Raw genomic sequence first — 14621 nt, 5'->3', positions numbered from 1 at the left:
ATACCTAATTTGCAAAGTCACGGAATGATTTTTGCTGGTTCAAACTGGGGATTTAAAAAATAACAGTACCCTCCAGTGTACTGTAGTTTCTCAAAGAACACCTGAAGGATATAAACTAGAATGGCAGGAATTCCCTGGTGGTCCAGGGGTTAGGACTCTGTGCTTCCACTACCACAGCCCTGCGGTCAAACTAAGAACCCGCAAACCTGCGTGGCGTGGCCAAAAAATAAAATAAAATAAAATAGGGGGACTACCCTGGTGGTGCAGTGGTTAAAATCTGCCTGCCAATGCAGGGGACACGGGTTCGAGCCCTGGTCTGGGGAGATCCCACATGCCATGGAGCAACGAAGCCCGTGTGCCACAACTACTGAGCCTGCACTCTAGAGCCCGTGCGCCACAACTACTGAGCCTATGCTCTAGAGTCCCCGAGCCACAACTACTGAGCCCACGTGCCACAACCACTGAAGCCCACATGCCTAGAGCCTGTGGTCGGCAATGAGAAGCCACCGCAGTGAGAAGCCTGCGCACCGCAGCCAAGAGTAGCCCCCACTCGCCATAACTAGAGAAAGCCTGTGCACAGAAATGAAGACCCAATGCAGTAAAAAAACAAACAAAAAACAAAAAACTAAACTTAAAATAAGAAGGGCTTCCCTGGTGACGCAGTGGTTGAGAATCCGCCTGCCAGTGCAGGGGACATGGGTTTGAGCCCTGGTCCGGGAAGATCCCACATGCTGCGGAGCAACTAAGCCCGTGCACCACAACTACCGAGCCTGCACTCTAGAACCCATGTGCCACAACTACTGAGTCTGCGCTCCAGAGCCCACATGCCTGGGGCCCGTGCTCTGTACAAGAGAAGCCACCGCAATGAGAAGCCCACGCACCGCAACGGAGTAGCCCCCGTTTGCCACGACTAGAGAAAGCCCGCACACAGCAACACGCAGCAAAAAATAAACAAACAAACAAACAAATGAATAAAAAATAAAATAGGATGGCACCAGAGACACAAGAACTAAAACCTTAAAATCCAGCTAAAGGTAAACCTCACTGTGGCTCCTTGAACTTGCCCTCCACCCTCCTACCTCAGGTATTTGCAGTGCTGTGCCTTCTGCCTAAACTGCCCTCCCCTCTTTGCCCCTCTAACCTGCGAACACAATGTCCCTCTCTTTGTGGGTCTAGGGCTATCACAGCCTCCAAAACTCCATGCAAACGTCCCTTCTCTAAGACGAACGCTCCGATTTCTCTTGCCCACACGCCCCCGCACGCACGCCCACACGCACACGCACGCATGCCCGCCCCTTACCCGAGGGTCAGCCCACCTGGCGTATAGTCCCCAGCTGGCCCAGGTTTCCGCTGATTGTTAACAAGCCCGTGTTCTTACCTCCTGTGAGTTCCCTGATGGCAGGAGAAAATGTGTTAGTTATTTGCAAAAAGTCCTTCTGCTGACCCTCTCTTCTCTAGGAAACTCTTTTACTTTCCCCATCAAATACCCTGGAAGTTTCATTTTATTTTTCCAACTTACTTATTTTGAGATTCCTGCTTGAGTTACTTTAATAGTTTCATAGAGGTTAAGCTGAAGATGTCTTTAAAGATAGTAGAAATAATAATAATGACAGCAGCTGCCATTTGCTAAAGCTTGCTCTGTGCCAGGCTGTGTTTTAAGAAGGAATGGTATACACTATCTACTAAATACCAACAACAGCACTAAAAAGGTGGGCTCTGTTGTCATCTCCATTTTAGAAATGAGGAAACTCAGGCCCAGAGAAGTTAAACAACTTGCCCATGGTCACACAGCTGGTGAGTAGTGGCGGTGGCACCTCCCTCCATGAGGCAGAGTAGGCGCAGGGCCTAGGGCCACAACACTTTTAGGGGCCATGGAAATGTTTTAATTTCTTTCAGGATAAGAAGGAAAAAAAGAAAAATTTAGGTTGAAGACAAAGTTTTAGTATATAATATTAACATAACTGTCTTTATACCAGTGTTGTTGTAAAATATAATTTTTACTATTTTTTTATGGAAGGGATTTGTGAAGGCAAAAGTGCACTAGGACCCACAAAAGTCATAATGTGGCCCTGGTGGAGTCAGAAGTCAAATCAAGTCAGTATGCCCCCAAAGTTAATGTTTTCACTAGTCTAGTGTAACCCCATATTACAGGTGAGGAAATTGAGATCCAAGGCCACACAACAAATGCATGGCAGAGCCAAGCAGAAAATGCAGGTTTCCAGTGGTCCAACCATGGTACCCTGTGGTCCAACACCACCACCTAGTGGTCTTGCCGGGAACTTCGCTTTAGTCAACGGATGAACCTAGAGAGAGGGCACAGGTCCAGATACCCCCAGGAAGCAGCTACCCACCTGCCCTTGGACTCCATACTCAGCAGTGGGGAAGCCAGACCAAGGCACCAACTCCACACGCTCTCTTTAGGTTGTCATCAGAATTCACACATCCACCCCTACACACACACACACACACACACACAAAGACACCCCTCTCCCAGGGCAACAGAGCTATCCCTCAGAGTTAATACTTGTAAAACACCTAGATTGGCCCTGTGCGATAGGAATAGCATGTGAGCCAATTTGTAATTTGAAATTTTCTAGTAGCCACGTTAAAAAAGCAAAAAGAGGGAATTTCCTGGCAGTCCAGTGGTTAGGACTTGGCGGTTTCACTGTCGTGGCCCAGGTTCAGCAAGCCGTGCGGCACGGCCAAAAAATTAATTAATTAATTAAAAAGCAAAAAGAAACAAGTAAAACTAATTTTCATAATGTATTTTATTTAACATAGGGGGTCAGCAAACTACAGGCAATGGGTCAAATCTAGCCCACCACCTGTTTTTTTAAATGAAGTTTTATTGGAACATAGCCACACCCATTTGTTTATGTACCAGCCATGGCTGCTTTTACACTGCAACAGCAGAGTTGAGTATTTGCTTATTTGAGAATGGATGGCCCACACAGCTGAAAATACTCACTACCTAGTCCTTTACAGAGAAAGTTTGTCAATCCTTGATTTAACCCAATATATCCAAGTTTGGTCATTTCAACATGTGATTCATTATAAAAATTATTAATGAGCTATTTTACATTTTTTTATTATACTAAATTTCTGAAACCCGGTGTGTCTTTTATACTTACAGCACATCTCTATTCGGATGAGACACATTTCAAATGCTCAGTGGATACACGTAGCTCATGACTATGGAACTGGACAGTGTGGGTTTAGAATAAGGCCTGCATGTAGCAAATATCTTAGAGGTGCTCACTAAATACGTAAATAAATAAATTCCCCAGAAGTATTAAGCCCTAACAGCCTGGAACATCCATTGCTTGTTATGAATCAACCTTTTTCCCATGCTTCTAGAATGGTGCTAGCAATGTGGTATCATCCTTGGGAGAACTGAAAACATCACTCAAATCATGTTCCAAAAGACTTAATTTATTTGCAAAATCCCAGCTGCGAAAAGCTGCCCTGGTAGCAGCCTGTCCTCTTCTAAGCAGCTTTGCAGACTTGCTGCTGATAGAGGTAATCATAATAACAATTAATATAATTCACATATGTAGAGCCAGCCATTTGCTAGGCATTTTCTGAGCATTGTTTCATTTAACGACAGAAATAATGGTGATGTCCCTCAGGAGGCCTACCGTGACACCCCATGCTGGCTTAGGCGTCCCCTCTGTGCTCCAAAGATGCCCGTCTTCCCCCATCACAGCCCTTCTCAGTCTGTGCCGTGAGCTCCAAGAAGATTTGCCCCCTCTGCCCCAGGGGCCCAGCCTAGACCTGGCCCCTGGGAGCTATCAGATCAAGCTTTGTTGCATTCAGTCAAATGACCCCGAAGAACCCAGTGGGCTATCTGGTTGATTACATTCGGCAGGTATTTGTCAAGCGCCTGCCTCTAGGGTGCAAGGCTGCAGTGCCGGTACCCCAGAATCACATGCACACACAGCCTTGTTCACGCTCTCCGCCTCTTGCTCTTTCCCACTCAAGAACTTCCCCAAAGTTGATAAGGGAAACGCAGGCCACTTAGTTCAATTTGCAGTTTTAAAACTACTAGCTCGGGCTTCCCTGGTGGCGCAGTGGTTAAGAATCTGCCTGCCAACGCAGGGGACACGGGTTCGAGCCCTGGTCCGGGAGGATCCCACATGCCGCGGAGCAACTAGGCCCGTGAGCCACAACTACTGAGCCTGCGCGTCTGGAGCCTGTGCTCTGCAGCAAGAGAGGCGGCGATAGTGAGAGGCCTGCGCACCGCGATGAAGAGTGGCCCCCACTTGCCACAACTAGAGAAAGCCCTCGCACAGAAACGAAGACCCAACACAGCCATAAATAAATAAATAAATAAATAAATAAAATTAAAAAAAAAAAAACAAAAAAACAAAAAAACTACTAGCTCCTTTGTGGAGTTTCAGGCTAAGGGGAAAACCTGGAGAGACCTGGAAAGTTCCTCCGGGGGTGGTCCTCACAGAGCTGTTGGTTTGCCTCGTTCTTTCTTTGGCCAGACTGAGGAGCTGCTCTTTGGATGAGTGGAGTAGAAGGGTACCACAGTGCCCTGATTAAGCAGGGTGGGCCCATGAGCATTTTGGTTTCACAAAGGGCTGTGTGCAGGGCTGAGGCAGGCTGGGACCTGGGGCCCTTTGCTGCCGTGCTGCAGGGCTTGCACCTGGACACACCTCTCCTCCAGCAACAGAATACAAAGAAACTGTATGGGACTAAAAATAACTGCGTGCATGCACAGTTAGGGCAAATTCTGGGCCCAAAAGATACAAAAGACCAAAAACCCCAACTGCCACTTTTGAAGAGCCTGGAGCAACAGTAGGGGGTCAGGAGCAAAAGCAGGGTAGTCCGCATGCCCCCTGCACACAACACCACGTAAGGGGTGGGCAAAACCACCTAAGCCACCCCTCCCACCTGACCCCTGGACACACCCCTACCCTCACCTCATGTAAGGAACAAGCTCGCCCCTGCCTCAGGGAGCGAGCCAGCAGGCAAGGAACATGTTGTTTGTTCTCACTCTGCCTGCTGCAGCAGGTGCCCCAATAAAGCCTTGCCTGAATTTCTTGTCTGGACTCTGATCAATTTCTATTGATTAAGGAGGCCAGGAACCCTGGTTGGTAACAGGGTGAATCCTTGGGCTTCCTCCATGCCAGAGGCCTTGTAAGCAATGAGATGCTGTGTGCACCAACGCTGGATAGGATGCCAGCCACAAACATTTGACATGTCTGGGATTCTGGGAGGGAATCCAATGAAAGAGCAAGGTCCTTCAAGATGGCCCCAGTAACCAAGGTTTAGCTATCAGAAGGGAGGGGTTATGAGCTGAACTGTATCCCCTCAAAAAAAATACGCTGACGTTCTAACCACCAGTACCTCAGAATGTGACCTTATTTGGAAATAGGGTTATAGTAGATGTAATTAGTTAAGATGAGGACATACTGGAGTAGGGTGAGCCCCTAATCCAATATGACTGGTGTCCTTATAAGATGGCCACATAGGCTTCCTTGGTGGCACAGTGGTTAAGAATCCGCCTGCCAATGCAGGGGACACAGGTTCGAGCCCTGGTCCGGGAAGATCCCACATGCTGCAGAGGAACTAAGCCTGTGCGCCACAACTACTGAGCCTGCACTCTAGAGCCCGCGAGCCACAACTACTGAGCCCACACACAACTACTGAAGCCCGCACACCTAGATCCTGTGCTCCGCAACAAGAGAAGCCACCGCAATGAGAAGCCCATGCACCACAACGAAGAGCAGCCCCCGCTCGCCACAACTAGAGAAAGCCCACGCGCAGCAATGAAGACCCAACACAGCCAAAAATAAATAAATAAAATAAATAAATTAAAAAAAAAAGATGGCCACGTGAAGACAGAGACACAGGGGCCATGTGATGACCAAGACAGAGACTGAGTTATGCAGCTGCAAGCCAGGGAATAGCAAGATTGCCAGCAAACCTCCAGGAGCCAGGAAGAGGCCAGGAAGGGTTTCCTTGCAGGTTTCAGAGGGAGCATGATTTTTAGGCTTCGAATTTTCAGATCTGTGAGACAAATTTCTGTTATTTTAAGTCACCCAGTTTGTGGTCCTTTGTTATGGCAGTCCTAGCAAACTCATACAGGAGGGGACTTGAGAGTTTAGGGTGGTGGCCAAGCTCAAATCCACCCCCAGAGCAGCCGCAGGGCACATCAGGCTCTGTGGCAGAGATGGGCTAGATGTTTGGGGACCCTTTCTCTTCTTCTTCCTGGCCACCTGGTCACACAACACTCCCAGCCTTCTCACATCTAGAAGTCATGTGATTTGTTCTCACCAATAGGATGTGACAGGAAGTGACCTTTGTCAGCTCCAGGCCAAGGTGGTCAAGGGTAGGCATGTTCTCTCCAGGCCCTCTGTCTCTCCTCCCTCGTCCCCCAGCTGGGTGTAGAGAACTCAGGCAAGGACTCTGAGGCCCTAGGAGATGGCAGAGCCACCAGATGGGAGAAGCCTGGGTCCCCAGATCAGCATGTGGCAGGTGGCCTGCTGGAACATCAGACTGCACTGTGCTGTAAAAAATACATCTTTATTTTTTTAGTAAGTTTGAGCAACTGGGATTTAGGGGCTGTTTGTTATAGCAGTGAGGCAACCCTGACCTGTGCAGGTTCTTGGAGGTGTGAGAAGCAGAAAGTAAACTTGGAAACAACTTCCTCCCTAAACTCTGGGATACCCTGGGACTGAGCAGTTCTGCTATGGGTCCCTTCAACAGGATGTAGAGAGTAAGGACAGGGAGATATCCCCCTCCTCTCCCCTTAGCACCTTAAGAACTTAGAGATGCCCCTCGCCTGCCCCAGGTCTGCTGCTGGAGCACTTGGAGGTTCCATTGCTTCCCCCAGGAGAGTGACCTGTGCTGGTGACGGTGATGGCGGGGGTGAGGAGCTCTGCAAGGAGCTGAGGTCTCTGAGGGCAGACAAGACGCAGCAGGCGGGCCCCCCTGAATCCCAGACATGTGCCCACCTTAGAGTAGGACTCGTGCCTCTCCCCGCTTGGCAGAGCTGAACAGAACAGAGGGAGGGTGGGGCTGGCAGTGTCTCTGCTCTTCAGGGTCCAGACAGATCACACGAAAAGGAAGGAGCAGCTTCTGAACCCCCAGCAAATTCACATCCGCTGGTCTGTTCGCCGTGGGACATGGAAGATGTTACTTTTGATGTAAAAGCTCTTTGTGATGGGCTGGAACCTGGCATAAGCTGGAGCCCTGGTGTCCTTCATGGATTCCCCTGGAACACAACAAGGGCCCGGTGCTGGGGCCACCACTCCTCCTGCCAGCCCACCCCTAGCCCAACACGACACAGTGCCACAGCTGCTCCAGCTGCTAGAAGAGTGAAATGCTTCTGCGCAGTTAGCAACAGCACTGCTCCTTGTGCCCCTTGACCCCTACCCTAGGCCCCCCATTCCTTCTTAGGATCCAGTAACTAAACGGTATGCCTGGCAAAGCATGGGCATCTTGAGACCCTGCTTTGGCTCCATGGCCAGGATCTGCCCTGATTGGTGGCACGCAGGTTATGCTAATTGTTAACTATTTCGATCCCATCCCAACCCCAAGCTCACTTACCCCTCATCACATTTCTCCCCCTGTCTAGTGATTCCCCACCCATCCCAATGCTCCACAGTAAACACCTCCAGGGTCCTGCCCAAGGCTGAACTAGCTCCCCAAGTGCCCGTTGGCTGCAAATCCTGCCTGTTGAATTAATAATAATAATTATTACCATTACCAGTTACCATTTCTTGAGCACTTACTATGTGCCAGGCACCAGACTGGTGCTTTCTATGTGTAAAAGGCACTAGGGGCTGACCTAGCTGGGGCCCAGACAATGCCTTCAACCCCTCTTCTGTGGCTATTTGCACCCACTGGGAAGACACAGCTCCTGTCTGTATCTGTTTGGGGAGGGGAGAAGTGGTCAGCGGAAGGTCTGTCATCTGTTCCCCATCTGGCTTCTGAACCGGTTGGGTTAGGGCCATGAGGCCAGACGCTTACAGAATATTCCAGAGATTCTGGGAGCAACTGTGGGTTTAAACAGAACACTATGGGGGAAAACTGAACTTTGCCCTGAACCCAGCACTGCCCTTGTACCCAGGGGGCAGCCAGAATCAGCTCCCCTGACTCCAATGCTTGGGTTGCTGGATAAAATGTAGGATGCCCAATTACACTTGAATTTCAGATAAACAATGAATTATTTTTTCAGTATACGTATGTCCCATGCCACATTTGGTACATACTTACACTAAAAGATTACTGTTTATCTGAGATGCAAATGCAACTGGGCATTCTGTATTTTAATTTGCTCCATCTGGCGACCCTATGCCTGGCAGTGGTTTCACAGGCAGTGGGTATGGACCTGTGGGCCGAGCAGGAGAGGAGGAACAGGGAAGCCCCATGTGATGCCTAAACTGAGTCTTGCACTGTGGGCACAGGGAGTCAGGCCCTTCTCAGCAGAATCCGATGGGGGAGATTCGACCTGGGACCCTGCTCAACGTCCCACCCCAGCAGGCCTTCCCTGACTACCCTGTCTACCATAGCAGCCCCTCAGCCTCCATCGCTTTCTCCTGATTTACCTCTTCTTATAGCCTTGATACTCAAGTGTGGTCCACGGACCAGCAGAATCTGCATCGTCAGGGAGCTCGTTAGAAATGCAGAATCTCACCCCATCCCTGACGTCACTGAAGGATCAGAACCTACATTTTAACGCGATCCCCAGGTAATTCCTGTGATGGTAAAAATTGAAAAGTGTAGCTCTGTAGCACGGACCACAGCCTGACACTACTTCATATATCTGTCATCGGCTCTCTGTGAGGGCCCATGTCTGTCTTGCTCTCTGCTATACAGCCCAGGACAAAAAGAGGAGCATATATCAGGTGCTCAATAAACATTTGTTAATGAATGAATGAATGAATGAATGAGTGAATGAACAAACGAACAAATCAGAATTCAAACCCAGCCTGGTAATTTCAACCTGAGTCGCTCTGTGCCTGTTGGTTCACTAATGCATTTTGGGGTAGAGCTGGGATTCAGTGGCTCCAGATTTCCCTCTACTGGCTGTTCTGAACGACAGGATTATATGCTGAATGAATGAATGTGTGTCCTACCCACCTCATGCAGCTTTCTGAGGATAACTCCTGTTCGGGGTGTTTTCCTGCCTGAGTTCCCCAAAACCCTGTGACAAAGGAAGGGAGGTACTCATTTGTTCCCAGTTTTCAGGTGTGGAAACTGAGGCCCAGAGAAGTTAAGGTTCTTGCTTGAGCTCACACAACGTGAAAGTGGTGGAGCCAGGATTTGAACTCACACTTCTTGATTCCAATTCAAGGCCTCATTCCCTAGTCCATACTCATTTATCCCACAGTGACTGAGTGCCAGCCCCAACCTGGGAGCTGGGAGGGCATTAATAAAATTAACTAAGAAGCCCTGGAAGCCCAAGGCCTCACCAGGCCAGATGGATCCTCAAGGAATGGTGATAGTGCTTGTGCAGACTCAAAAAGCTGCGGGAGCACAAAGGTGGGCTCACCTAATCTGCCTGGAGGACTCTTGGAAGACTTCCCAGAGGAGGTGACATGTGAAAGTTAGCCAGCAGAGGGAGGGGCAGGAGGAGCATTCTAGGTCGAAAGACCAGAACGTGCAAAGGCCTGGAGTCCTGCTCAGAGAATAGTGAGCCAGAGGAATATGATGAGGGACGAGGCTGGGCCTGCCTGTAAAGGCCTGGAATGGCAAGAGGGTGGTGGCCCTTACCCACGTGCCTGCTGTACTCCCAGGACGGAAACTTCTCCTCCGGCTTCTGCCGATGCCGCTCCCGGAGGTAGGAGGTCTGGCCTTGGCCATCGAGTGAGATGCCTGGGAAGAGCAGCTGCAGGGTGCGGGGGGACCTGCTTCATGCCTAGGCCCCCTGGTTTGGCCTGGCCTGCTAGCCCCCGAGTTGCTCTTCGGGCCTGCCTGACTCTGTCTCCCTTGGGCGGAGGGCCCTGGACACCTACTCCCCTGGACAGCTGATCCTGGAGCCCCCTGGTCTCTGGCCATCCAACAGGTACCTCCTTGCAGTCAGGGGAGCTGGTGGCCCGGGATGGCCCCACTCCCAGACTGACCTGAAGGGGGCCTTTTGGAGCTGCTTCCTGGGCAAGGGTCCCTCCTTCAGGTGCTTGTGGCCATAGCTGATGTTCCAGGCGACCTGGGCGGCAGTCTTCTTCCGGATGTGCTCCTGCCAGCAGGCTTGCATCTGGGAGGTGAATAGATCCCTCATGGCAGTGAGGGCAAGGGGGCGGGGGAGGGAGGAAATATCCTGCAGCCTATGTTTGCACTGCTGGTGCCTCGTCTCCAAGGATACGTGCAGCCAGTGAGGGCTGGGTTGCCAAGGCCCTGCCGGAGAGGAGAGGCTGGGCTGCTCAGGGCACTGCGGGCCACACGCAGGCAGTGGGTGGGACAGACCAGACTGAAAAAAGGAGCAAAGGCCACACCCACCCAGGGTGCCTGGGAGGGGGCCCTGTTCTGCCCCAGAGGAACCCAGGGCCCAGGCCTTTCCCCCTCATACCCGGAGGATCCCAGGTGGCGCATGGGGTTCCACAGCCTCTATTCCATTCAGCAAACCCCAGGGTACACCTACTGCATGCCAGGCACCCAAGGGGGTCTAAAGAGAGCTCATCTCCACTCCAGGAAGCTCTGGTTACATGGCTGCCGGGCCAACTCCTCACACACAGCTCTGCCACTTGACAGTGGCACGGCCTCATCTGTACAGCGAGATGATGGCGGGAACGACCCCTAGTGTTCAGAGACTGACGTTAGAACAGTGTTCAACAACTTGAGACAAACAGCACCTGGCACAGAGGAAGCCCTCTGTAAATGTCAGCTGATGATTAACAAGCACCTGCTAGGTGCCAGCTGCTAGGCTGCACTCCGTGTGCCTTAAACCACCTGCGTGATTACTGGGGCTCTCAGAGCCTCCTTTTCAGGTGGGGAAATGGAGGCCTGGAGAAATGATGTGCCCCAGGGCACACTCCTGGTGTGTGGTGGCACCCACTCTGTGCCAGGCCCTGAGCTGGGGGCTTCACTGAGTGACTTCACTCAACGACTAATAGGCTCTTTTTTAAAAAAATGTTTATTTATTTGGCTGTGCCAGGTCTTAGTTGCGGCATGTGGGATCTAGTTCCCTGACCAGGGAATGAACCCCGGGCCCCCTGCATTGGGAGTGCAGAGTCTTAGCCACTGGACCAGGGAAGTCCCACTAACAGGCTCTCTTACGTCACTTTTCCAGGTGAGAAAAGTGATGCTCAGCAACATTAAATGGTCGCACCGGGATTGACTCCAAAGCCCACATCTCTGTTACAGTCTCTCCCACGGAATGTGACGAGCATCGTGAGAGAGGTATAGGCAGGGCGGCGCAGAGGAGGACCCACCAGTCACCCCAGTAGCACCATGAAGTCAGCCTTCTGGATCCTCACACCCTCTGCCTTGACCAGGACCCTCTGGGGTGAGTACCGATGAGAAAGAGGTTACCCACAATGCCCTGGGGCCACTTGCCTTTCCACTCTGCTGGGTATGCTCTTGTTTATTCATTCAGCAAACATTCACTTGCTCTTGACCCTGTGCCAGACACACAGCCAGGTACTAAAGGGAGATGAGAAGGGACAGAGCCCACAGGCTTCCTGCCCTCAAGGTTTCTCAGTACCGGAGAGACAGATGCCTAACCAGGTGGATAGAGGGGCAGGCAGGGAATTTGGGGGATGGTCTGAGAAGTCTTCCTGGAGGAGGTGTCCTTTGATTGAGAACTGAACCATGAACACTGGTTCATGGCAACTCTCTTGCTGCAAGGTAGGCTGGGTAAGGATGGAGAGAGGAAAGTCAAGAGTTAGGGGGCTGGGGGTGGCAAGACCCTGGGGTGAAATGGTGGCGGGGTCTGGTGCCAGAACTCAAGAAAGCCTCCCTGGCCCAGATGGCCCCCACCCACAGACTGGTAAGCCCAGGTGTTCAGAGCACGAAGGGGGCAGAGGTGGGTGTCCCCCTCCTTGGGGCTTCGGAGACCCTGTGCCTTCCCCACCACCCGAGCTGCCCACGGTGCTGCAGTTTGAGTGTCCAAGGCGGTCCCTGGTGGTCACTGCAGTGACAACAGCCCAGGCGGCTGTCCTCCTGCCCAGTGGACAGGCTACCCCGGAAGGGAGGGGAGTGGGAGGGTGCAGAGAGGCGACCCCCAAAATGTTGGCTTCCAGTTGGCACAAGGACAGCCAACCGCCCACAAGGAGAGCCGCCTTCAGATTCTGTTCCCTTGTCTGCGGGCGCCCATCCTGTGCCAGGCCCCTGTGAGCAGCTTCAGGACCCCAGGTTTTAATTCAGGCTTCCCAGGTTTTAACACAGCTTGATCATCGCTACCCTCTCTGAGCCCTGGCAAACTCCCCTGTAAAAATTTGGGGATAATCTTAAGAGTCAGTGCCTCTCATTGTTACTTAGGACATTTGTCTTACTGTAGATTTAAAAACTCATTTAAAAGCCACCAACAACCCCTGGGAAGGTGTGGAGGCAGCCCCCAGGTCTATCTCTGGCCTAGGCCTGTGCTAGGGGAAAAGAGGTCACTGCAGCTCAGAAACAAGGGGAGGCCAGGAGGCGAGCAGGGGCACGGGTGCACCTAACTCTCCTCCCAGCTTTCTGGCCACGCTCCCAGGCCACCAAGGACCCACCCTATCCATTTCCACCGATGACGCGCAACCCTAATCCCCAGCCTGGGACTCTGTCCACGACAAGGGCCTTTCCTAGGACTCAGTACTTGTGTCTTTAAAGTAGCCCCTCCTGGAATTAAGCTCTCAGAGCACTTTACACGAGTAGTAGTAATTCTGTGAACCCTTACCGTGTACTGGATACAGTGATATTCTTTATGTGCATTTTGTTGGTTAATCCTAAGAGCACTGTATGGGGAAGGTCCCATTACCTGGTCCCTGTTTCACTGAAGAAAAAACGGAGGCACCGTTTTCTGTGAGGTTAAATGATCGGCCGGAGGTCACAGCAGGACCAGGATTTGAACCCGCTGGCCTGTGCTAATAACCACCATGCTAAACGGCTTCCCTACAAACTACGCTTCCTTTTGTGAGGTATCCCTTCCACTCTGACCTGGGGAGCTGAGTCTCGCCAAAACTCAGGCATCCCCTCCCCCAGCAGCTCTGGGTGAAGGAAGGTTTGCCCAAGTCAGTTGGGAGATGGATGTGTTGTGGGATCTTTCTAGAGGTTAATCTTAGAATGGCTTTTCCCATTATCTTCCCATTTTATGGATAAAGCCACTGAGGCACAGAGACGATAACTGCCTGAGGTGTCTCAGCTGAGACCGGAATCCAGACCTGCACCTGCAGCATCTGACCTGCTGCTTTCTGAGCGTTTCGCACACATTAGGTTCTTTTGCTGCTACTAGCGGGGCCTGAAGCAGGCATTTCCGGGGCTTGGTGCCTCTGCCAGGACTTGCCTCTCCTCTGAGATCATCCCACCAGCGTTCAGCATCAGCTTTGCCCTAAGAATGTCCACGTTGACAGGGAGAGGTGTCCTGGTGCCTAGGGAAGGCGGTGGTCACGGCAGAGGGAGTAAAGTGGGCAATAAAAGGCCTGCGGGATTCTTTCATCTTCGAGCTTTGTCCTGGGGAGACAAGCAGGGCCGTTGGATGCGAGCCACAAATCAGGCTTGTAAACTCCCCATCTCCTGCCAGCCTGCTTTGGAGAACTCTAGAGGAAGAAAGAAGGGGTGTGGGGTAGGCCACCCTAAATTCCTTGCACATGAGCCGGTCCCCTGTGGGCTCAGGGGCCCAGACAAAAGCCTTATCACAAAGCAAAAAGGATCCCTTTGTTTAGAAAGATTCCTCCCACCATGTGTTTGGGCAGCATCCTGAGACCAAAGCCAGAGGGAAAAAATCAGATTCAGGCTTGCCTTGAGCGATGTGACATTTTCACTCCCTCTTGGAGTTATGATTTACTATTGTGAGGGGAAGAAAAAAATTAGCTAAACAAGCTGTTTCTGGGAGAGTTTTCATTAGTTGAAATACTCTGATTACAAAGCCCCTTCCCCCCACAAGTTAATGGAGACTTGGAAAGATTCCATTCCTTTGGCTGAGCACTAAGGCCAAAGGGCACTTAAATTAACGATCTTGCTCCCCATTTTAAAATACAAACTGGACTTCCCTGGTGGCGCAGTGGTTAAGAATCCACCTGCCAAAGCAGAGGACACGGGTTCCATCCCTGGTCCAGGAAGATCCCACATGCCGCGGGGCAACTGAGCCCGTGCGCCACAACTACTGAGCCTGCGCTCTAGAGTCCACGAGCCACAACTACTGAAGCCCGCGCGCCTGGAGCCTGTGCTCCGCAACAAGAGAAGCCACCGCAATGAGAAGCCCGCACACCGCAACGAAGAGTAGTAGCCCCAGCTCGCTGCAACTAGAGGAAGCCCGCGCAGAGCAACGAAGATTCAATGCAGCTAAAAATAATCTAAAAAAAAACAAACTTGGGGGGGGTTGACAAGGATCGAGCACTCATTTTGCCACTAACCTTCACTCTGCTAACTTTTAAGGCTGTGCAATTCTCAAGGCAAATTAAATCCCTATGTGCCCAACTCATTTTACACCAAACTCATCAAAACGTGGCTTTCAAGGCCCCTTTGAAGTCTTA

The sequence above is a fragment of the Balaenoptera ricei genome, chromosome 11 (assembly GCF_028023285.1).
Source record: "Balaenoptera ricei isolate mBalRic1 chromosome 11, mBalRic1.hap2, whole genome shotgun sequence".
Taxonomy (NCBI): domain Eukaryota; kingdom Metazoa; phylum Chordata; class Mammalia; order Artiodactyla; family Balaenopteridae; genus Balaenoptera; species Balaenoptera ricei.
This window is presented reverse-complemented; position numbering follows the sequence as displayed.